Here is a 6,962-nt window from a genome sequence, read left to right on the forward strand (position 1 = left end):
GGGGCCCCTCAGATAGTCCAAGCTTCACAACTGTCTCCATATACAGAGGGCCTAGTTTAATCCCCTGGAGTCTCCCAGCTGTCTGTGTAGCATTCATGAGTTTCCAGGAGCTTGGTTCAGCTGTCTCTGTAGATTTCTCCATCACAATATTGACCTCCCTTGTTAATATATTCCCTCCTCCCTCTCTTCAACTGGATTCTGGGAGTGTGGCTTGGTTCTTTGGTTGTGGATCTCTGTGATTGGTTTGTAACTATAATTCTTACTTGATAACTGTTTTGGTATATATATTTTCACTATATTAAAGCTAAAATCTTCTTTTTTAAATTAGATAAAAGGGGGAGTGTTGTGGAATAATCTTTTTTGTATACTGTGAAGATGTGTCTTTGCCAAGGTGCCTTCTGATTGGTTTAATAAAAGAGATGACTGGCTGGTAGCTAGGCAGGAGGTATAGCAGGACAGCCAGACAGAGGATGCTGGGAGGAAGAAGGGTGAAGTCTCAGGAATCACAGAGATGCAGAGAGAATCAAGATGAATGTGTTGTGTGGAAAGAATGTACAGCCACATGGCAGAGGGGAGAAAAGAAATATGGGTTAATTTAAAATTTAAGAGTTAGCAGCCGGGCTCACGCCTTTAATCCCAGCATTCGGGAGGCAGAGGCAGTTGGATCTCTGTGAGTTTGAGGCCAGCCTGGTCTACTGAGAGAGTCCCAGGACAGCTTCCAAAGCTACAGAGAAACCCTATCTCGGAAAACAAAACAAAACAAAACAAAACAGGAGTAAGCTAGGAACCAGCCTGAGCTATCACCCAAGCATTTGTAATTAATAATAAGCCTCTGAATGGTTATTTGGGAGTGTTTGTGGAGACACAGAGAAACTCTCCTTACAATTTACTGTAATAATAATTACTAACACTCTCAAGTCATTCATTCTCTCTCTCTGCATTATAGCAACTGCAAAGGGTTAAAGAGACCCTAGTGGAGTTCAAGTAGTTTCAAGTAGAGACTCAAAGAGTTTCTGCAGATATAAGATAATAAATTGGCTGCAGTTGTGTTGTGGGATATTTTGATCACACTCTAACACTCCTGAGACTACAATAAAGTTTACCTTGAATCAGAAGGTGGAGCTAGCTACTAGCTGATCAAAATTAGTCATAGAGGTTTTGGAGGACCCAGAACATATAGAGAGATACAGGAAGTAGTAGGAGCGGCTTAGAAAGAGGCTTGGTCTTTTTGATCCAGGAGGGAAAGAGAGAGGAGGTCACTGGTTGATTCTTTGCCACGCTTCTGACTCCTGGGCTTTTATTGATAAAAGAATAAATAGATAAACGCTTCAGATGTGTGTCCCCCCCCCCCCCAGAGAAGCTGTTACTGCTACTGAGTCAGGCCGCAGGCACAGAGTTAAGCTGCAAAAGTAGGAGAGGTTGCAGAGACCAAGGACAGGGTTAGATCCAGGTGAACAAAAGGATGGATAGTTGGATGTCAGATCCAGAGGAAAGAGCAGACTGACAGACAGACAGACAGATCCGAGTAAGACCAATCAACAACAGGAAACAAGCTGAGCTGACGCCCCTGGGACACTCCAGTGTTTGCTGCCTGTGTACCAGTTATCACATGACAGGTCAACATCACAGTGCTTCTTTTCATGGAGCCCAGGAGAAGAGTTGCTCCCATTCTTCAGCCTGATACATCTGGTAAGTTCTCAGGCCTGGCTCTCCTAATGATTTTAATATCTCCATGTGCTCCTTTAGTCCCAATTTACTTTGAAAAATGCATGAAATGGCACCTTTTTGCTTTTGAGAATAAGTTGTTTATCACTCTGTGCCTGTGGGTGGTGCTGAACAGCTGGTGTTGTTTACTGGTCTGCCAAGGTGCAGAGTCATCTTGTCTCTGTGTTTGCACTCAGAATGGAGTAAAAAGCTGTTTGTAAAATGGAGTCTCTCAGGGCAAGGCACAGTCTGGAAAAATACCATTTTGCATAATATAGAGTAATGCAGGGCAGAGCACAGCCGGATCCCGACATATGGTAGTATTGCCTCTTATAAAGAAAGTAAAATAACACTTGGACAGTGTTTGCTGTAACACAAAGCATTAGTGAATGGACATTCTTAGGACACACCAAACCCAAGTTTCTGTGTGAACAGAAGCTGGTCTGACCTCTGTGACTTTACCTCTGTTATTGTGAATTATTATTATTATTATTATTATTATTTATTATTATTATTATATTGTCTTCTCTTGCTTGACTCAAAGCTCCTAAATCCCTTAGCATCCCTGGGAATGATAAGAATCCTTAATGTGGGCCGGGTGGTGGTGGCACATGCCTTTGATCCCAGCACTCTGGAGGCAGAGGCAGGCTGATCTCTGTGAGTTCGAGGCCAGCCTGGTCTACAGATCAAGTTTCAGGACAGCTAGGGCTGTTACACAGAGAAACCCTGTCTGGAAAAACAAACATAAACAAATAAACAAAGACTCCTTAGTGAGCTATTGAGGTGGCAGGGGCACCATCCTGAGGCTGCTCACAGTGAAGACTGAGGTATAGGTGAAGGTTGGGTGTTTCAGCCCTTGAGCCTCTGGAAAATGACAGGTGCTGGGGTTTGAGCTGATTACTAGTGACCAATGATATAACCAATCATGCCTACTTATCAAAGCTTCTAAGAGTCCATGGAGCTTTAGAATAGCTGGACAGGTGGAGGTTCCCTGAGACAGGTGTTTGAAAACCCACAGAGAGTGGGGAGGCATCCCAGTACTTGTCACATGCTTGCCCCTTGCATCTCTTCCATCTGTCTGTCCATCTGAATCCTCTGTAGCAGCCTTTATAATAAATCAGTAGATGCTAGTAAGATGCTTCCCTGAGTACTGTGAGCCAAGAAAGATGGTCTGGAGAATTCCCACCTTACAGCAGGTCATCCAGGGGTTAGTAAGGTAACCGACTATGTGTAGACGGCATCAGGTTGAGTCGCAGCCTGTGGATGAGGCACCCTAAGGGTAGAAACACCTCCTTCGAGGCACCTTCTAAGAAAACAAACCAAATGGAGACCAGAAGAATGACTAATGGAAGTTTTTCCTTTTTTTTCAAAATAGGGTTTCTCTGTGTAGCCTTTGCTGTCCTGGAATTCATTCTGTAGACCAGGCTGACCTCAAACTTAGAGATCCATCTGCCTCTGCCTCCTAAGTGCTGGGACTGGGACTAAAGGTGTGAGCTTCCACCAAGGTCAACACTGCCAGGCTACCACCAGGATTGTATTTGAATTCTTGGTCCCCTGTTGGGGGCACTGTTTAGGGAGTTCTAGGAGATATAGCATTGAGGGAGGAGGCAACTTATAATGTTTAAGACTCTTTACTTTTTAGCTTTATTAGCTTTGAGCCATGAAGCCACAGCTAATTGTATATACCCTTTGGTTTTGTGATCAGTTTAGGACTCCAAGTTGCTCTTTTGCTCATTTGTAACTAGGAAGTGACAAGAATTTTGAGGATTGCCTGCTAAAAATGTTAACGTCTGGGAGTTTTAAGGCGCTACTTTGGGAACCTTCCTCTCCCAGTTCCCTAAATCTTCCCTTATAGTCTTCGTTACTTTTTCTTTTGCTGAGATAAAATACTCCGAGGAAGGCAGCTTAAGGAAGCTTATTTTGGCTCACAGTTTGAGGGCATGGTTCATCCTGGGATGGTGGCAGAGCTCCAGAGGCTGGCCACACCAAGTGCTAATGCTCAACTAACTCCTTGCTTCTGATTCCATTCAGGACTGCTGCCTTCAAGATGCTGCTGCCATATTCAAGTTAGGTTTTCTTACCTCAATTAGCCTAACACAATGCCTCACAGACACACCTAGAGGCTAACCTAATATGGATAACCCCTCAGGCATGTCATAGGCTTGTCTCCTCGGTGACTCTAGAGACTGTAACGTTGACAATCAATATCTACCATTATCCATCCTCCCAAATGACTCTACATTGTGTCAAGTTGACAAAAAAAAAAAAAAATCAGCCTGAATGCCGGACAGTGGTGGAGCACATGGACCTCTGAGTTAAAGGCCAGCCTGGTCTATAGAGTGAGTTCCTGGATAGCAAGGGTTACACAGAGAAACCCTGAAAAAAAAAAGAAAGAAAGAAAGGAAAAGAAAAAGAAAATTGCCTGCACAAACAGTTTTTGTCTTAACTGCTAAGACATCCAGACCCATCAGTTTTTCTCCTTTGACTGTCATCTATTAATATGGGCAAACATAACAAAAATCTCACTGAATCCCCAGTAAACCAGGATATTACTTAAAACCTTTGAAGCAATATTTTATGTTCTTGGAGAAACATCTGTTTTGAGAAGATTTCCAAGATGAACAAGATATTTTACCTTCTAATTTCTGGTAGAGTGGGTGGGTCTTTGAGAGGTAATGCTGAAATGAAGTTTTAAGCACAAGAAGTTTATAGGAGAAATGAGAGGCCAATCAGGAAACATGTGTGACAAACAGGAAGAAAGCCAACAGAGGTGAGGAGCTGGAGCTAAATTTTTCGGGAGATGGTGTAAAGCTCATCTCAGACTTACTCTGCCGGAGGAGCAAAGTTGGGATTCTCATCTACAAATGCTCCATCTGCTGCATCTCCATCTTCTTCACTGAGAGTGATGTGTGTGTGGAACGGCCTTACAGAACCCGAGGTGCTATAACTGCTATAACTTCTTAAATGTGTTTGAGTGATTTGCCTGCATGTAAGTCCGTCCCATAAATGCAGTGCTTTGTAGGAAGCCAGTAGAGGGCAGTGAATCCCCTGGAAATAGTTATAGTTTGAACCTCCATGTAGGTGCTGGGAACTGAACTAAGGTCCTCTTTGAGAGCAGCAAGTGCCTTAACCATGGAACTGTCTCTTTAGCTACTACTTATAACTTCTTTTTTCCTCCTTTTTTGTTTTTGTCGAGACAGGGTTTCTCTGTGTTGCTTTGGAGCCTGTCCTAGAACTCACTCTGTAGACCAGGCTGGTCTCGAACTCACAGAGATCTGCCTGTCTCTGCCTCCCGAGTGCTGGGATTGAAGGTGTGCGCCACCACTGCCCAGCTATTATAACTTTCTTAACGGAGTTTGTGAAAGACTCCATGTGGCATGCACATCTATGATAAATACCTCTAGAAACACGGAGTTACTGCCACGTGGTCCAAGCAGGAAGGTCAGTCAGATACTGTTGCAGAACCAGTTCCTGCTCTGAGCCTCCTTCCCATATATGAATGGGGGGGGGGATGTTTTGTTTGTTTGTTTTATTCACTTATTTATTTTTAGTTCTCTTGTTTGCTTTGCTTATTTGTTTGTCTTATTCTCAGTGTTACAAACGCAACCCATGGCTCTGAGAAAAATTTAGCCACCTGGAAAAGGAAGGAGACAGTTTTATCTTCCAAACCAGCAAACCCTTGGCCTAAAAACAAAAACAAAAACAAACAAACAAACAAAACAAAAAACCCCCTCCTCCTCCAAATTCTGCCCGTGAAAGGAATTGTTTCTTCTTTTGCTCATCTCCCCTTTTCTATGTGTTATGATACATAGTTAGGGGTTACGAAATGGATCATTCACAGTCAGCCCTGCTATCTCCTTATTTAAGCATTTGAAACAGGGTTGATGAGATGGCTCTAAAGTTAAGTTGTCCTGTCACCTGAACGTGCATGCAATGGTAAGCACATACCTATGCACACAGTCATACACACAAACACAGGCAAGCACACACCCCACATCACACTCACACAGGCATGCACACACCCCACATCCACACACCGCAGTACAATAATAAACAAATCCAAAAATTGTTTGAAACATTATTAGGTATCTTTTCTCTCTCTCAGCTTGCCAAAGGCCAGTCACGTGAGGACTGCCTAACATGAGCTGCCCTTTCTCCACCTCAGCACTGTTTTCTCTCTCTCTCTTTTTTCTTCCAGCACCAGCAGCTGTTGTTCTGCCATCCCTCCAGCCTTCCCTCACAGCCTCCTTGGTGTTTTTCCAGTTCTAAGCACCAGCTGGTCCACAGGCAGAATTCCAACACCATGACAATGGAAGACACATGCCTGTAGAGGTCAGGCTCTGGCACAACATGGCTTCTGCCACATTTTACAGATACAACTGAGTCGAATCACAGGGATTTCTCAGATCCAAGATGTAAGGAAAGTGATTCAAATCCCAATGGAAGAGTTATTAAATATTGGGTCAGTGTTTTCCAACTTGTAGCAGATGGCTCTTTGCCAACATGTGGTCAGAGCTGTGGTGAGCTCCTAAAGGTGAACTTGCTGAGTCAAATATATTAGCAGTTTCCCGAGACATTGCCACATTACACTTCACAGAAGTATTGATTTTGAATTGAACCTCAATGTGTGAGGCTACCAGACCAGGTTTTCCTATGCCTCACAATCTTCCTTTGCCACTTTGATAGTTAAAAGTGGCATCTCCCTGTACTTCTAACTCATACTTCTCACAGGATGAGAGGGATTGGACAGATCTTACGTAGCTATATTTTCTCTTCTTGAAATTGGTATTCATCAATCGTCCCCTTGGGTTATTGCCTTGTTGTCTTAGGGTATACTAAAGAACTTACATGTGCTATTATAGATGTGCTTGGTACCAACTCTGGGACAGTTTGCAATGTTTACTCTGTGAACTTGAAGTGTTCTTAGATACCTAACTTTGATCCTAATGAAGTCTACAAATCCTCTCCTCCCCTGGGAAAGTCCGATGGTATAAGAGATGATAATGCCTTTTAAATAAGTAAAGTGTGCTAATTTCACTCATTATGTGCAGATTCACTGACTTTTAATAAGCTGGTTATAAAGTAGGGGGTTCTCATGATTCCATGGAAGTTCAAAATTCTTCTGGAACAAGTCAGTAATGAGATGATACAACTAAGAACCAGTCAGTAGATTCAGTATAGGGGCCCCATGCCTGCCCCAGCAATTGGAATGCTGAAGTGGGATTGTGAGTTCAAGGTTATTCTTGGCTACATGCAAG

General features: G+C 43.2%; 1 long non-coding RNA gene across 1 annotated transcript; it reads left to right on the forward strand.

The window, feature by feature from the left end:
- Positions 1–1,247: 1,247 nt before the first annotated feature.
- LOC103158697 lies at positions 1,248–6,741 on the forward strand. Its single transcript, XR_003484664.2, has 2 exons — positions 1,248–1,689; positions 5,903–6,741. It is a non-coding gene; the product is annotated as an uncharacterized LOC103158697 (long non-coding RNA).
- Positions 6,742–6,962: the final 221 nt, after the last annotated feature.

This window comes from Cricetulus griseus, chromosome 4 (genome assembly GCF_003668045.3).
Source record: "Cricetulus griseus strain 17A/GY chromosome 4, alternate assembly CriGri-PICRH-1.0, whole genome shotgun sequence".
Classification (NCBI taxonomy): domain Eukaryota; kingdom Metazoa; phylum Chordata; class Mammalia; order Rodentia; family Cricetidae; genus Cricetulus; species Cricetulus griseus.